This window comes from Alnus glutinosa, chromosome 14, assembly GCF_958979055.1.
Source record: "Alnus glutinosa chromosome 14, dhAlnGlut1.1, whole genome shotgun sequence".
Classification (NCBI taxonomy): Eukaryota; Viridiplantae; Streptophyta; class Magnoliopsida; order Fagales; family Betulaceae; genus Alnus; species Alnus glutinosa.
Genome location: NC_084899.1, coordinates 12,230,001 through 12,248,873, shown reverse-complemented (window position 1 = coordinate 12,248,873; position 18,873 = coordinate 12,230,001). Strand labels below are relative to the sequence as shown.

At 40.7% G+C, this 18,873-nt stretch overlaps 1 long non-coding RNA gene across 1 annotated transcript; it reads right to left on the bottom strand.

Annotated features, from left to right (window-relative positions):
* Window positions 1-5,156: 5,156 nt before the first annotated feature.
* LOC133856478 (uncharacterized) lies at window positions 5,157-17,812 on the bottom strand. Its single transcript, XR_009898209.1, has 3 exons — window positions 17,458-17,812; window positions 15,731-15,824; window positions 5,157-5,392 (listed from the first exon to the last, which is right to left on the bottom strand). It is a non-coding gene; the product is annotated as an uncharacterized LOC133856478 (long non-coding RNA).
* Between the last annotated feature and the right edge of the window lie 1,061 nt (window positions 17,813-18,873).

Genomic DNA, 18,873 nt, shown 5'->3' with positions numbered 1-18,873 from the left:
CAACTCTCTTTTATATATCTGCTTAGTTTTGAGATGCTCCTTGATTGTGTTATCAGTGGATTATACAAGTGTGTTCTGAAACTGACTTGAGAAAAATTAAATTCTGCAAATTTTTCTTCAGTTTTCTGTTTTTCAGAGTGAAGCGTCCGGACGGTCTCTCCTGGCGTCCGGACGGGGGTAGCTTAGTCGGCCGGACGGTTCTGATCACGTCTGAACGCGTGCGACACCAAACGGCCGGACGGTAAGGTTACTCGTCCTGATGCGCGCGACCTGTCCGCATATTTCTGAGGCAGCGCGCATCCGGGCGGCATTAATACACCGTCCGGATGGGGACCCCACGGGCTCTATATATACCCTGGTCGTTGCATTTTCACCCTACCCCACCAAAACGTCATCTTTTGGCCTCTTACGAGTAATTTCTTGCGAGCTTTTGGGATTATCGTGCTCTTTCTTTTCTTTTTGTGCATTAATCTCACATTCCAGGTATTTTCATTGTCTTTTTCTCTTCAGTTTATTTTTAACTGTTAGAATATTGATTTCTTTAGGAATGTTGTTGAGATTATGAGATGCATATGTGTGACATTTGCTGTGTTGAGACTATTTGTGGTAGTATTTTTGGTGACTACAGTGTGATATTTTCAGTCTGTACTTTTAGACAAGTCCTATTTACTGCTGTTATAATGCTCAAATTTTTGTGACCTGACAAGAATACTTTTGGATTATTTGTCTTGGCAAATCTTGTTGGTCTCGTTTGCAGAATCATGTCTACAGGCAGTCGCCAGCGCAAAGTTCGCCAGAGGATAGAGGGAGATAGGGCAACTATCAGAATCAAAATCATGGACCGCCCAGTCATTGCCGAGCGGAATATGGTCTGCTCTGACATTATGGTGGCACCTCTGGATATTATCCATGACACTATCCAGACATATCATTAGGGATATCTACACTGCTGCGCCTATGTTGTGTACACCAGGCTAGTGAGACTTTTCTATGCCAACCTAGAGGTGGTGCAGGACGATGACTGCGGGTTGGTGCTTCAGTCCACTGTTCTTGGGCATATTAGCACTGTTGATCCCCAGATCATCAGCCAGGTCATAGGAGGTAGTACTTCCTCCTTCTATGGAAGATCTCCGAGAGTTCTTCCACGCAGTTCCACAGGGAGAGGAACGCGCCACTACCATCAGGATCGGTGCACTTTCTGCTCCTCATCGGATATTGGCCAAGATCGTTCAGCACAACCTATGGCCAATCGTCAGGCGTAGTGACCTAATTTTGAAGAGGGCCCAGTTCATCTATGCCATTCATCTTCGCTTGCCCTTCTGCCTGTGCAAGCATATTTTGGGCGTCATTTTGGAGGCTCGTGATGAGAGCAATACCGGTCTTCCTTTCGGCTGCCTGCTCACCCAGATCATACTACAGTTAGGCATCAGTATTGCTGGAGAGCCAAAGATGAAGATCCAAGATCCACTCAGCAAGAAGACATTGATGAAGTCCAATGCTCAGCTGCGGAGAGATGATCCGGATGACGATATGCCCCAGCCTCCTCCTATTCCTGTCGGCATCCCGAGTGTGGCTTCCTCTTCCCAGACTACATCGCCACCTCAGCCGGATGTCAGCTATTCTCAGATTATGGAGGCTTTGTTAGCTATCCAGGGAGGCATGAGTTCCATGCAGCTGTTCATGTCAACCATGCAGCAGTCCATTTATACCATGCGGCAGGAGGTTCACTCCATCAACCTCCGGGTAGAGCAAAATCAGCTGGACCTCCAGGAGTGCCTCAAGTTCCACCACCCGTCCAGTAGTGATGACGAGGATGATACGCCGATGGCCGAGGATGCTTGAGTTTTTCTTTTTGTTTTGTAGCTATTTTTTTTTTTTTTTTTCAGTTTTTGAGACATTTATGTTATATTTTGCTATGCTTGTTAAACTCCTGGATTATTTTACTCTGTTTACCCTGGTCCTTCTGAGACCGTTAGGGGGAGTAATTTTCGTTGTGGTTAATTTTTAATTACTCTGTTTTACCCTTTGTCCCTTTGTGACAAAAAGGGGGAGTAATTTTTATTTTTGGATCGAGAATGTATTTTCAAACCGATCAAGTGATTTTTGTCCCAGAATGGCCAAAGGGGTAGTTTATTAGGTTGTGATTGGCTACATTCTAATTGGACAAAATCACTTATATGTAAAGATGCTTTTTATCAGGGATTCCGCTATTTAGAAGATTATGCAATATTTACAAGTCAGAGATTTCGATTCCCTGCCAGCCGTCCAGACGACGTGCCATCCCGTCCGGACGCCCAGCTGTCCAAAGCTTCAGCCGTTCGGACGACGTGTCATACCATCTGGACGCTCATCTGTTCATAGTTCCCAGCCGTCCGGACGTACTTCAGACCAAAGTATCATCTGTCCGGACGATGTGGTTTTCCGTCCAGACACTCCTCTATATCGAGAAGCTTCTGTTCCGGCTTGCATCCGTCCGGACGTTTCAGCAGCCTGTCCGGACGACCCTTAGTGTTTGATCAAGCTTCAAATTTTCTTTCCAAAAGCAAATATAGGAAGATTGCTGCAACTGTCTGGACGACGTGGATTCCCGTCTGGACGCGCTACTCCTTAAGGCAAGTTCGCAATTCAAACTCAACCGTCCAGACGCCAGTCTTCCATGGTCCGGACGCGCGTATGACAGATATGGAAATTGCGTGCAGCAGATCACCTGTCTGGACAGCCATCCTCCTGTTCTGGAAGTGCAAAGCCTTTATAAGGAAATTACTTACAGCGGACATGCGACCGTCCAGACGATAGTACCTCACCGTACGGACGCGGCTCTCAAACAGGAAAGATTTTCAGCGAAAATCTCTGAATTTTGGTGGCACAGTTGTCCGTCCGGACGGCCCATGACCACTGTCCGGACGGCGCCCAGCTTTATCAAGCCAGACGCTCATTTGAGTCCTCAGCCTATAAATAGAGGCCCTTGTGCTTGAGAATTGCAAGAATTCGATATTGAATTCCACTGGAGCTGAGAGAGTTATTTTGTGAAGTTATTGAGCTGATTTGTTCTCTCTAAAGCCGTTGATGTGTGTGCTGTTGCTGTGCTTAAACTAAAGTCTATCTTAGGGGTTGGCCCTAAGGTAAATGATTCCATTGAAGACCCCTTCAGGTAGGAGACCTGGTTGGGAGGGGTTCGTGTTGGGTTACACGTTAGAGAGCAAGGTATGACCACTACATTAGGGGTATGTGAGTGTTACTATCTTGTATCTAGTCTTGTCTTCTGAATAGTGGATATCCTGGGTTTGGCTGCCCCGTAGTGGTTTTTCTCATCTTGAGTTTCCACTTCGTTAACAAAAATTCTTGTGTTATTTATTTTTCTCATTATTTTATTAACACATTGTGCACACACACACTTGTCTTTATTTTGGAAGTCAATTTTATTTTTCAGACACTACTGAGATTGGAAGTGCATGCTTTATTGAGGAGATCATTGAAGATACTATTGACGAAGCAAGCATTAAGGACCCCCTGGAAGCATGCTTTGCTCAATTCAGAGAGGATTTAGATTTGGACAAGCTACTTGAGCAAGCAGATGCCATGTTAGAGTTTGCTCCTCTGGAGAGCAGCAAGGAAGAGGAGGTAGCAGTTCCCAAGCCTCCCAAGAAGGAACTTAAACCATTGCCTGACAGTCTTAAGTATAATTTCCTAGGTCCAGCTGAATCTTTTCCATTGATTATAGGCTCAGACTTAGTCGATACTCAAGAAGAGAAATTGCTGGATATTTTAAGAGAGCACAAGGAGGTTATTGGTTGGACCATTGAAGATATCCAAGGAATCAACCCTTTGGTGGTTATGCACAAGATACACTTGGAGGAGGATGCCAAACCATCGAGGGAGCCACAAAGAAGACTCAACCCAGCTATGCAAGAAGTTTTAAGAGCTGAAGTGATTTAGTTATTGGACGCAGAAATCATATATCCAATTTCTGATAGCAAGTGGGTGAGCCCGATTCATGTTGTGCCGAAGCGGGCTGGATCAACAGTAATGGAGAACAATCAGGATGGAGAGTATGTATCAACTACCGCAAGTTGAATGCCCCCACCAGGAAGGATCATTTTCCCCTGCCTTTGATGGATCAAATGGTGGAATGCTTGGTGGGGCATGCTTATTACTATTTCTTGGACGAATATTCTGGATACAACCAGGTCCCTGTGGACCCTGAAGATCAGGAGAAGACGACTTTCACCTGCCTTTTTGGCACGTTCGCCTATAGTCGCATGCCTTTTGGGTTATGCAATGCACCCGCTACTCTTCATGGATGACTTCTCCGTCTATGGTTCATCTTTTGAGGAATGTCTGCACCACCTCACGTTGGTCTTAGTACAGTGCAAAGAGAAGAACCTGGTGCTAAATTGGGAGAAATGCCATTTAATGGTAAAGCAAGGAATTGTGCATGGCCACGTCATTTCTCATCGTGGGATTGAGGTGGACAAAGCAAAGATAGATTTGATCTCTAACCTTCCACCTCCACGTACGCTTAAGGAGGTTCGTTCTTTCCTGGGCCATGCAGGATTCTATCGGCGATTCATCAAGGATTTCAGCAAAATCGCCAGGCCCTTCTGCAAATTGTTGGGAAAGGAGACCCCATTTATATTTGATGACGACTGCAAGAAGGCATCTGGGGCTCTGAAGAAGATTCTGACGTCCGCACCCATCATCAAGCCACCCAGTAAAGGTGCACCATTTGAGATCATGTGCGACGCTTTAGACTATGTCGTTGGAGTTGTTTTGGGGCAGCGCATAGACAAACTCCCCCATGTCATCTATTATTCGAGTTGGACTCTTAACGACGTTCAACTCAACTATTCTACCACTGAGAAGGAGTTGCTGGCGGTCGTGTTTGCTTTGGATAAATTTCGATTCTACCTGCTGGGTTCTAAAGTCATTGTCTACTCGGATCATGCAGCCTTGAGGTATTGTAACGCCCCAAATTTGAGCCAGCAAATTCGTAAGCAGAAACCTCCGGTTTCCACGTGACATTACTACATCAGAGATAAACTCTCGCAGCAGAATATATTTTTCTTTTCTAAAGTCTTAGGAATTGATAGCATAACACATTGGAGCTTACTGAAATACCTCGATACGTTTATTAAAAGTTACTTAGGTTTATCTTTACATTCCATATGCACACTAGGTGCATCAAAATTAGTGCCACAGAAGGCACACAAGCATATAACATAAAACATGCCAAGCGTAACATTGTTATAAGCCTTCACATGCCATAAAAGAAAACACACATAAATACAACTAGCTATTTCAAGGCTAGTACATAATAATCCAATAATGGTTTCAAAACCATCAAAACTGGCATATGGGTCCATGCCTTCATCTTCCAAATCTGCAACAGTAACTATGCAAATATGGCGTTATCATATTTGCATAGACAAACAAGTGAGTCATCCATTTTTATATCTAAGTTACTATCTAACTAATAACAATTCATAAAGAATGTAAATGCAAGGGTTCTATGAATATGCATCGTAGTAACCATTTAGTTTGGTGTTTTATGATCATCTTTCTTCAGACCTCTCATTCTTAGGTTATTAGAACCCGTTCATGTCCTTTGCCTCCCACTTAAAGTCTTACCTGTTTGCACTGGAATCCTACCGGTCCCAGCATTAGTTATATATTAGGCTTTTGGACACCACTGGGTCACCCTGAACCCCCTGGGTCCACCGACTAGCCTTCCTTCCACTTGCTACTACATCAGCTTGTTGATGGCTATCTCATCAGCCGTTATATTAATTGGACACAACATGTAATGCATGAACAACCACATGCAATGAACACACACCACACAGTCCTAATGAAACGTAGAATCATTCCTCAATAAGTACATCCATACTTACACTCCTTGGTGTAGTTCATTAGCTCATTTTTCTGCATATAAATCAATCCACACAATAAAATATATATCAATCATCTATCAAACAAAATATTGTTTATAGACCTTCATAACTTTATATTTATTATTATCCATCACTTCGTTATGTTTGTGACGATTACTTGTAACAATCTTAAAACCTTGGTTCATGATTTGATGACGAGACTATATGACCAATACCACCAAACATGAACTTGAAGGGTTTTAAAATATATCATAAGGACATAAAAGTAAATACGATCAACTCATGTTTAAGTACCGAAACGCAACATGGTGCTCTTGGCGACATAACACTTAAACATGAATTCTAGCAATTTTGATAAAAAATACATAAGTAATAAAATTACTTATGATGATCCAAGACCATCACATATATATATACTCATCTTGTAATCAGTTATAAATATATATGCATATATTTTTGTCAGACATATATATAAAATCTAGTACATGAATAAAGAATAATCTTTAGATTACAAATATATAATGCCCACACTATTCGGTACACATACATAGCCAACATACCTAAACAGTGAACACTTGGAGTCGGCCCATAAATCATCACATACACAACCGGCTAGACATTACAACCTTCAAAACTACTCCACTAGAACTCCCTCACTACCGAAACAGAGAACCCGGCTAAGGAGAACAAAAATCACCAACTGACAGGGAAAGGTTCAACATTAATAAGAAACAAACACTAGATCATTACACGGCCAAATAGGGAAGTAACTCTAGCTTCAAAACCACACGGCCAGCACTACCCATATACACTGTCAAGACCAAAAAACAGGGGTAAAACCACAACAGAAATAGGGGATACGGCCATCACTATGGCCACTGCCGACACACACCCACCCACAATCAGCCAGACACGGCCAAAACAGTAACGAATCGTCGAACCATAGATAAGGAATCGCGGCTAAAAATAGGGGAACTCCGTTTAAGGACTCAAGAGGAACAAACCATTAACTTAGCTAAAATCAGTAAAACAAAGTATCAAAATTCAGTCATGAACCTTCAATGATCACCCAGAATTAGACAAATGGATTTCAAGAATTACCCTGAGTAGTTCTTTAGAAAATCCATTGGAAGAGCGAGGTGAAAGGGTCATGGAATGCATCGCTGAAACACACCAGAAACCACAAGAATCGTATTGGGAGTCACTGATGTTTGCTCCCTTGGACGACCCATCGGAGATTGGCCAAAAATCGGATCTCTGGTCCCTCTCGGTCACTGGGTTCACGGGTCTTCGTGGATCGGGTCCCCGATCGTCTTCTGGATCATGGTTTCGATGGGTTTCATGGGTTCTCTCTCCCTTTCGGTTTTTGCCATTGCCGAACCGACTCTCACACTTAGTCTCTCTCCGTTTCTCTCATCTCTCTTCTTTGTCTTTTCCTTTAATTTCTCTCAATCTCACGGTCTCTTACTATAATTGTGAAAAATGGAATTAACTTCTAAAATAAATGCAAGTGTGTGCTTATCGTGTTAACAAAAATTAAACAATGCGGAAAATAAATAACACAAGTATTTTTGTTAACGAAGTGGAAACTCAAAATGAGAAAAAACCACTCAGGGGCAGCCAAACCCAGGATATTCACTATTCAAAAGACAAGACTAGATACAAGATAGTAACACTCACAAACCCCTGATGCAGTGGTCGTACCTTGCTCTCTAACGTGTAACCCAACACGAACGCCTCCCAACCAGGTCACCTACCTGAAGGGGTCTTCAATAGAATCCTTTATCTTAAGGCCAACCCCTAAGATAGACTTCAGTTATAGTGCAGCAACAGCACACTTGCAATGGCTTGAGAGAGAACAAATCAGCTCCAATAACCTCACAAAATAACTCTCTAAGCTCTGATGGAATTCAATACCGAATTCTTGCAATTCTCAATGGCCAGTGGCCTCTATTTATAGGCTGAGGGTTCAAATGGGCAACTGCCACGATAAGTACAGACCCTGTCTAGACAGTGGACCTGAGCCGTCCGGACGGACAACTGTGCGATAGAAAATTATGAGATTTTTGCTGAAAATCTTTCCTATTTGAAAGCCGCGTCCGGACGGTGAGGCACTGTCGTCCGGACGGTCGCACGTCCGCTACAAGTAATTTCCATATAAGGCTTCGTGCGTCCGAACCAAGAAGGATGGCCGTCCAGACGGTTGATCTTCAACACGCAATTTCCATATCTGTTTAGCGAGCGTCCAGACAGTTGTATTTGAATTGTGATTCTTGCCTTATAAATGAGAGCGTCCGGACGGGAATCCACGTTGTCCAGACGGTTGCATCAATCTTCCCTAATTTGGACTAGGAAAGAAAATCTGAAGCTGATCGATCACTGGACGTCGTCCGGACGGGCTGCTGAGTCGTCCGAACGGATGCAAGCTGGAACAGAAGTTTCTTGATATAGTGAAGGGTCCGGACGGAAATCCATGTCGCCTGGAAGAATGATGCTTGGTCTATTGGGCATCCGGATGGTATGGCACGTCGTCCGAACGGATGAAACTGTGGACAGATGAGAGTCCGGACGGGATGACACGTCTTCCGGACGGCTGGCAAGGAACTGAAATCTCTGACTTGTACAACAATGCAGAATCCTCTGAAATACTTCTGAATAGTGGAATCCTTGTGAAAAAGCATCTTTACATACAAGCGATTTTGTCCAATCAGAATGAGGCCAATTACAAACTAACCAACTCCCCCTTTGGCCATTCTGGGTCAAAAATCACTTGACCAGTTTGGAAATACATTCCCGGTCCAAGAATAAAAATTACTCCCCCTTTTTGTCACAAAGGAACAAAGGGTAAAACAGAGTAAAAACCAACTGTAAATAAAAATTACTCCCCCTAACGGTCTCAGAAGGACTAGGGTAAACAGAGTAATATTAGTCCAAGAGTTTAACATAGTAGAAAATAAACCAACATGGACTGAAAAAAGTTGCAAAAAAAATGAAAAACAAGGTAAGGTTCTTCACAAGAATAGTAGCTAACGCATGTATATACGTCTGAAAAATCAGTCAAGGAGCAAGTCAGAATTATGCACACATGGAGTTGATAGACAAGTATAACATATACAAAAATTATCCTGCAAGCATAAAAATGAAAATAGCTTGCTCAACTCATGCAATGCGTGTGTGTGAAGACTCTTTTCCCACAAGGTTTGATTTTTACGAATATGCCAAGAAGCAACCAGATTTTCTAGACAAGAGAGAAAATCAATGCAAGATTAGTCAAAAGTCAAACCTTATAACTTACTAGGGCCTAGCCACCCTCATCTGATACACTCCCCCTGAGATGCATCACCTAATGGTTTTACTTGTACCATGAAGGACAAAGTAAATATTTTACTTGCACGTAGAGGGCAAGGCATAAAGCAAATTCAGCACATAAGCAGTGAATATATAATTAAAGCACATAATTCATATGATTTACTGCTTGATTCTTACGATGTTGCAACCTAGAGGGAATGCCAGAGTTTTTAGGTTCTAGGTTCAACTAGCATGTGGTCAATTTGACTATCTTATCAAAAACCTCTTCTCTTATCTAGAATTTCTAAGAGCAAAAAGTCGGAGAAGGAAAAATACGCACCTTTGGGGAGTCTAGGATTGTGTACGAAGTTATCACATGAGACAAGCAACTATCAAACAAAACAATGAGCAGGGAAATCTTTGCATATGTCAGACTTATGTTCTCAGTCACATGTAAGCATAATAAATCAAAGCTCAATGAACTAGTAAACCAGAAAAGATACATGAGATAGCTGACATACCTTGCGAATAACTACCCTGCGACAAAACTCCCAAATTTTTATTTTTTTTTATTTTTTTATTTTTAATAACATCATGCTATCAAAAAACTCATCCTAGCATGAAAACCCATGTCTAGGACGTGGCACAAACTCCAATGGCTTTCCGGAGGGACTTAAACCTGCTACCATCTAGAGGTTTGGTAAGAATGTCAGCCAATTGGTTTTTAGCAGGGATGAAAGAGAGAGATACTACCTCGTATTCCACAAGATCACGTAAGAAGTGATGTTTGATATCGATATGCTTGGTCCGAGAATGCTAAACTGGATTCTTGGAGATGTTGATAGCACTAGTATTATCACAGTTGATAATCATAGAATCTTGAGAGAATCTGTACTCGCCTAGTAGTGTCTTCATCCACAACAATTGGGTACAATAGCTACCCGCAACAATATATTCAGCCTCAGCAATGGAGAGAGATATAGAGGCTTGTTTCTTGCTCATCCAGGCTACAAGATTGTTTCCCACATAAAAACATCCTCCTGAGGTGCTTTTTCTATCATCGGCACTTCCAGCCCAATCTGCATCAGAGTATCCTGCAACAACAAGATTTGTTTCTTTAGAATACCAAATACCATAAAGAAGGGTATCATTTACATACCTGATGATACGCTTGACCGTAGTGAGATGAGATTCCTTCAGATTTGCCTGAAAGCGAGCACAAACTCCCACATTGAAGGCAATGTCTGGTCGGCTGGCTGTAAGATACAGGAGGCTCCCTATCATACTTCTGTAAAGGGATGGATCACCAGATTTTCTTGCAAGATCACTACTAATCTTGACACTGGTGCTCATGGGAGTTTGGGCACGACTTTTTTCCATCCGAACAAAACCATTTGACCAGATCCTTAGCATACTTGGACTGAGATATGAAGATGCCTTCAGCAGTTTGCTTGACTTGAAGACCAAGAAAATAGTTAAGCTCACCAATCATGCTCATCTCAAATTCCTGCTTCATTTCTTCAGAAAACTCATGGGCAAGAGAGTATAAGGTAGCTCTAAAAATGATGTCATCAACATAGATCTGAGCAATGAGCTTGTGAGTACCTTGATTTTTGATGAACAGGGTTCGATCAGCTTGTCCCCTTGTAAATCCCTTAGCCAGGAGATAAGTGGTGAGACGCTCATACCATGCCTGAGGAGCCTGCTTAAGCCCATATAAAGCCTTCTTCAGCTTGTACACATGATGGGGATGATGTGGATCTTGAAAACCCTTCGACTGTTCTACATAAACTTCTTCTTGAAGAACACTGTTCAGAAAGGCACTCTTTTCATCCATCTGATACAACTTGAACCCAAGATGACAAGCAATGGAGAGAATAATTCTGATGGATTCTAACTTGGCAACTGGAGCAAAAGTTTCATCAAAGTCTACTCCCTCTATCTGAGTGTATCCCTGTGCAACAAGACGGGCTTTATTCCGAACCACAGTGCCATGCTCATCTGTTTTATTCTTGAAAATCCACTTAGTACCAATGATATTTTGTTCTGCAGGACGGGGAACCAAGGTACAAACATCATTTCTAATGAATTGATGGAGCTCATCATGCATGGCAGACACCTAGCCTTCATCTTGTAGGGCTTCATCAACTTTCTTTGGTTCTGTCTGGGCAAGGTAGCAGCTATTAGGAGACTTGATTAGCTACTTCACTGGTAGGATGAATGACTCTGCTTCTTAGCCTCCGCCCTTCATCTATGGTTCCAAGAAGCTGCTGTGGAGGATGATTGTTCTTCACCCATGACCGCTTTGGAGGATCTACAGGAATATCTTCATCTTCAGAAGTACTGGAAGTTGTATCTGAAGTCGTGGGAGGGGAAGGAGGCTCATCCGGACACACACTTGGAGACGCCTTGACATTATCAGTTGTTTCATCTGTAACTTCAACAGACACTAGCTGATTTTCTTCCCCGCTACTTGGTCTTTCAACCTCTTCATCATCAATGACAACATTTATAGATTCCATCACAGTCTTTGTTCTTTTATTGAAAACTCTGTAGGCACGACTGGGTGAGGAATATCCCAAAAATATGCCTTCATCGCTCTTTGGATCAAATTTCCCAAGATTCTCCCTGTCACGAAGGATATAGCATTTACTTTCAAAAGTTCTGAAATACTTTACCGTGGGCTTTTTACCTCGTCAAATTTCATAGGGAGTCTTGCTTGTTTCAGGTCTCAGATAGACCCTATTGATAATATGACATGCAGTGTTCACTGCTTCTCCCCAAAAGTGTTGAGCAAGATTCTTTGAGTGGATCATCACACGAGCCATCTCCTGAATTACCCTGTTCTTCCTTTCAACAACTCCATTCTGTTGAGGAGTGATAGGAGAAGAAAATTCCTGCTTGATTCCATATGAGAGACAGAATTCTTCGAACTTGGAATTTTCTAATTCTCTTCCATGATCACTGTGGATTCTCATAATCTGGCAATTTTGCTCAACCTAAATCTTCTTGAATAAATGCTGAGCTGCATCAAAAGCATCAGATTTTTCCCGAATAGGAATAGCCCATGTATACCGAGAGAAATCATCCACAATTACCAGAATATACCTTTTCCCACCTACACTAGCAGTTCTAATGGGACCCATGAGATCCATGTGCAGTAATTCTAAATTTTTGGAAGTTTGAATACTTGAGGTCTTCTTATGGGCTACTCGAGTCTGTTTCCCTAGTTGGCAAGAACCACAGATTCCTCTTTCAATCTTCTCCATTTTGGGCAGACCTTTAACAATGTCTTTGCTTGCAATTTTCAACATATCGGAGAAATTCAGATGCCCTAACGTTTGGTGCCACAGCTCACTGTTATCTATGGTTGCCTTGTTGCAGAAAATATGATGATCTATAGTAAGACTCGGAAGACCATAGCAATTGTCAGCAGTTCTTTCTCCCCCCATAAGCCATTTGCCACTGTTGTCAAATATATTACATTCCTTCTTGGAGAATTGCACCACCAAAATCATTGTCACAGAATTGACTGATGCTGAGGAGATTTGCCTTGAGCCCCTCTACATATAAAGCTTCATGAGATGTTCCAAGACCTGGAATGTCGATGATTCCTTTTCCAATGACTTTGGATTGGCTCCCATCTCCATAGGTGATCCGTCCACCTTTGCCCATCTGAACTTCTTTCAGTAAAGTCTTGTCACATGTCATGTGTTTAGAATAGCCACTATCCAAATACCACAAACAAGTATCAAGAATTTTCAGTGCAGTATGAGAAACTAAACACAGATTATCTTCCTTTTTGACCCAGACTTGTTTGGAAGCTTTCTTATGATTATTGACCAGGACAGATCTTTGCTCATTAGGGGTGAGGTATGCTAACTTCTCACTAATGAGCTTAGCTTGATCACTTAACATTTTAACTTGTTCTTCAAAGCCTGGTTCATCTTTTCTAGGGACAAGAGTTTTGTTCCAAGGTTTTTGAGACCTAATCTGGAAAAACTTTGGGCGAATATGACCAGTAATACCACAGTGGTGACATGTAGGTATAGACTGATTTACCCTTTGACCCCCACAAATAGATTGAGTATGATTATGAGACATGATAGGCTTAATGAACATGGTTCTATGAACAGTCATATCATGAGAAATAGAAGCAACTTTATCCATACTCAACTTAGACATGATAGAAGTCAAAAATAACACTCAAGAAATTAATCTTCTCGGAGTGTACCAAGCTCTGATACCAATTGAAAAATGGAATTGACTTCTAAAATAAATGCAAGTTTGTGCTTATCGTGTTAACAAAAATTAAACAATGCGGAAAATAAATAACACAAGTTTTTTTGTTAACGAAGTGGAAACTCAAGATGAGAAAAACCACTTCGGGGCAGCCAAACCTAGGATATTCACTATTCAGAAGACAAGACTAGATACAAGATAGTAACACTCACACACCCCTGATGTAGTGGTCGTATCTTGCTCTCTAACGTGTAACCCAACACGAACGCCTCCCAACCAGGTCACCTACCTGAAGGGGTCTTCAGTGGAATCCTTTATCTTAGGGCCAACCCTTAAAATAGACTTCAGTTATAGCGTAGCAACAACACACTTGCAATGGCTTGAGAAAGAACAAATCAGCTCCAATAACCTCACAAAATAACTCTCTAAGCTCTGATGGAATTCAATACTGAATTCTTGCAGTTCTCAATGCCCAGGGGCCTCTATTTATAGGCTGAGGGTTCAAATGGGCGACTGTGTGATAAGTACAGACGCCGTCCAGATGGTGGACCTGAGCCGTCTGGATGGACAACTGTGCAATAGAAAATTCTGAGATTTTCGCTGAAAATCTTTCCTGTTTGAGAGCCGCGTCTGGACGATGAGGCACTGTCAACTGGACTGTCACACATCTGCTGCAAGTAATTTCCATATAAGGCTTCGTGTGTCCAGACCAAGAAGGATGGCCGTCCGGACGGTTGATCTTCAACACGCAATTTCCATATCTGTTTAGCCCGTGTCCGGACGGTTGTATTTGAATTGCGATTCTTGCCTTATAAATGAGCGCGTCCGGATGGGAATCCACGTCGTCAGGACGGTTGCATCAATCTTCCCTTATTTGGACTTGGAAAGAAAATCTGAAGCTGATCGATCACTGGACATTGTCCAAACGAATACAAGCTGGAACAGAAGCTTCTCGATATAGTGAAGGGTCCGAACGGAAATTGGATGCTTGGTCTGTCGAGCGTCCGGACGGTATAGTACTTCATCCGAACGGATGGAACTGTGGACAAATGAGCGTCCGAACGGGATGACACGTCGTCCGGACGGCTGGCAGGGAACCGAAATCTTTGACTTGTACAACAGTGCAGAATCCTCTGAAACACTTCTGAATAGTGGAATCCCTACTAAAAAGCATCTTTACATACAAGTGATTTTGTCCAATCAGAATGAGGCCAATTACAAACTAACAGGTTCAACAGTGTTATTCACAAATCATTAAGTTCACACAGCAACACATTATCAAGTACAAGTCACGTTGTTCATCACACACTTATATTTTATCACGGTTTCTAATAACAATTTTCCATGCATACCATAAACAATATTCCAAGCTTACCACACATCTCACAAGTGCTAGCACTTCAATGCTAGGCTTACTGTCAACACTGCTTGTAAAGCTACGACCCGCAGGGCACACATCTCAGGTGTGCTAGTACTTCAATGCTAGGCTTACCACACATCTCACAAGTGCTAGCACTTTAATGCTAGGCTTACCGTCAACACCGCCCGTAAAGCTATGACCCGCAGGGACACATCTCATGTGTGCTAGCACTTCAATGTTTGGCTTACCGTAAACACCACCCGTAAAGCTACAACCCGCAGGGCATACATCTCACGTGTGCTAGCACTTCAATGCTAGGCTTACCACACATCTCAGCCAAGAGCTGCTACCCTCTTACCTACCACTGTGTCAGATACTACAACACTGGACTTACCATACACTTTCCACAACACAATCACATTTATAACATAATCTCATGTTACTTTAATCATCCATCCAACATCATCTTATCATCACAAATTCTCAATCCAATAATTCACAACACAACCACATATATTTTTTTTATCAACAATTCCATAACCAAAAATACATTGCAATGTCATCAACATCCATTTATCATTACAATTTCTCCAACCAATATCTCACAAACTCATTCACATATATTTTCATGCATATCTCTACATTATCTTATTATCACATTTTCTCATTCATAATACGAATCTCATGCATTCTTCAATATCAATTCATCAACATATATCATATTCACAACATAAATCTCATGCAATACTCAACATCAATTCAACGTCATGTCATCATTCGCAATACAAATCCCATGCATCCTTCAACATCAATTCATCAACATTTTTTCACAATATAGTTCATAATTACATATACCAAATCATTATCATAGACTTAACATCAAATTAAACTAAACATAGCAATTCATATATCTAAATTTCTAAGATCCCTCAGTGAGTAGAATACTCACCTTGGCTGCATTGGACCCATGACTCGAATATCCCGACATTCTAGTTACCTTGAACTCATCGTTGGAGAACAATTGAAGTCTCCACTTTACGTGCCTGCAAACATTTATGATATTAGAATAAGCTATTGAAGTCTATACTCTATGACACATAAACTACTCGTGTGGTCACACGTCGCATCACACGCTTCTAACTCTAGCTAGGTACCTTAAGCTATTATTAGGTATACCATTGGTTCTAAGTTTATAATTTACCTTGTTTATTAATTATAGGATGTATTTACTATTTTTATTAGCTTATACATTATTGTTAACCCTTTTATAGTTTGTCTTCTATTTACTAAGTTAACAATATATATGTATACTTAAGCCGTATACATGTATATGTATACATATATACATATACACATATACACATACAACACTTAAACATAATCCATTGATACCCATAATTATCATGTGTGCATGAATAGGTGAATTTGTTGCTAAGTTGTCACATAATGGACACATAAAACATTTATGTGTTTCTATAAGCCTATTAACTTATACATATTAAACTAGGGTTATTTGAGTAATTTACATCATAACAGTTGTCCCAAATGATATTAACCTTAGGCTTTAGGTTTATAACTTATTTCATTTCTTATCCATTAAATACAATTACTAACATATTCAACACTTTACTCTTATTAGCTACTAACCATCTAGGTAATTTAGATTATAGAACTTATCCTATTTAACATACTAATTTAATAGCTCATTTATCATGAACTATGATGTCCATACTATAATCCTTACGTATTTCATTTTATTCTATTAGACTCTTCCTTTAGTTCACCTCAAACCATTAGCCATGAGCTGCCATGATTAACCTTCAATTTACATAACCCAATCAACAATAACTTTTACCAACATCTCATAACAATTATCATCCTTAAATCACCATTCACTTTCAAGGTCCCACATGGATCATAATCCAATTTCACCAAAGCCTAAGACATACTCATCAATTTTTTATAAAAGTCAATCCTCAACCAATCTACACAATTCAACGCATACATTACTTAACCATAGAAATTAAGAGTAACTAAATCAACACCATAATACTAATCAATCAACCATAAACATTAACCTCAATCCCTAACAAATATTCATTAACCATTTATCATAAAACTACCATTCCAAACCAGATTTAAATTCCCTAAAAACACTCATCAACAATTTCATTCATCTCCCCATTTACAAACACAAAATCAAATTTGGATTTCCATCATTCAACCACTAGACCTAGATTTACTTCCATAATTACATAACAATATTCAATAGAGAAACAACAATATCATCTCAAAACTAACTCCCAAATCAGTAGCTATCTTACCCAAAAGAAGACCTATATCTTCCAATTCAAGAGACCCAAATCAAGCTTCCAAAACAACCAAAATATAACACCAATCCAGAATTTCCAGCACCCAAATCAACAATAAATCTCTAAGATACAAATCCAAAACCTATTCTAGAATCATCAAATACATCATAAAGTCACAAAACCGAAATCCCAAGAAAATACACCATTCAGCCATCACTTCCAAAAATCACCATAAACCCTAGGTTTTCTTCGTAAACAAAACCCAAATCAAAGCCTTAACAATATCATACGATTTTCGTGATATTTAGGCAATGAGTAATCTGAAAATACAAGAAAATGTTAGGAATTTTTATCTCAAAAACACCTCATGGTCGGAACCCATTTATTTCACTCTTCTTCTCTTCAATGGCCAGATCTCTCCTCTTAATCTCTACATCACTGTGTGCGTGTGATGGGGTGAGACGAAAAGAAGAGGAAAGGGAAAGGGTTGCTGCGGATCCAAGAGAGAAAGAGAAGAAAGAAAGGAAAATGAAAGAAAGGGAAGAGAATAAAGGAAATGAAGAGGAAGGGGGTTGGGTTGCTGCTAGTTTGGGCGACCGAAGGAGAGGAAAGGAGAAGAAGAGAAAAGAAGGAGAAGGGCTGCTGAGGTGCGGCGACAGAGAAGGGAGAAAGAAGAAAAGAGAAAGATAAGGAAAAGAGAAGAAGGGAGAGGGGGCGTGTGTTGGGGAGGGGGAGAGAGGAAGAAAAGAAAAGAAAAGGACAGAAATTGGAAAAGGAAGAGGGAGCAAGAGTGGGACACATGTCACCATGTGGGTGGTTGGGAGAAGATGAGGTTATCTTCTCCAAGCCAATTCGGTGATGACATGTGGCAGGGTGGGATTTCCTTTTTTTATTTAAATGCCTAGCCTTCCATTAACTACACTAGGACCCCACTATATTAAAACTCTATCTTTTAACAATTAATTTAACATTTAATTTAACCACATTCTACCCACACAAATAATTATTTATTACTCTAGGACCTATAGTTATTATTATTTATTATTTTTTGAAGACCCATTAGTAGTATTTTATTATTTCAATTTTCATTATTTTATCTTAGACTCATTTTATTTACATAATATAAATATTATCACCTAGAATATAATTATTAGTCTCATCAATAATTTATTAAATGCTCAATCCCCTACTTATTTTCTTGGTCTTTACAATAGAGAAGCTACCATGGCAAGGTTTTTGAATGGGTTAAATAGGGACATTGCCAACGTGGTGGAGTTGCAACACTACATGGAGTTGGAGGACATGGTTCACATGGCAATACATGTAGAACAACAGCTTAAAAGGAAAGGAACTTGGTCATTTCAAAATTCAAGCTTCTCTACTTCATGGAGGTTGAATAGGAGGAAGGACGAAGAGACTATTTTAAAGTCCAAAACTGAACCACCAAAAAGGAGAGATGAAGTTCCTAGTGTCAACAAAGGTGAAACTGAATCCCAAACTCGTAATTGTGATATTAAGTGATTTCATTGTTTGGGAGTAGGTCACATAGCTTCACAATGCCCAAATAAGAGGACCATGATCGCACATGTTGATGGAAAGGTGGAAACCGAAAGCGACGGCGATGATGACCAAATGCCACCGCCTGAGGATGCTTGTGATGATGATGTGGAGTATCCAGTGGGGGGTGAGTCACTTGTGGCTAGGCTTGCTTTAAGTGCCCAAGTCAAAGAAGATGACATGGAACAACAAAGGGAGAACATTTTTCATACTGGATGCCACA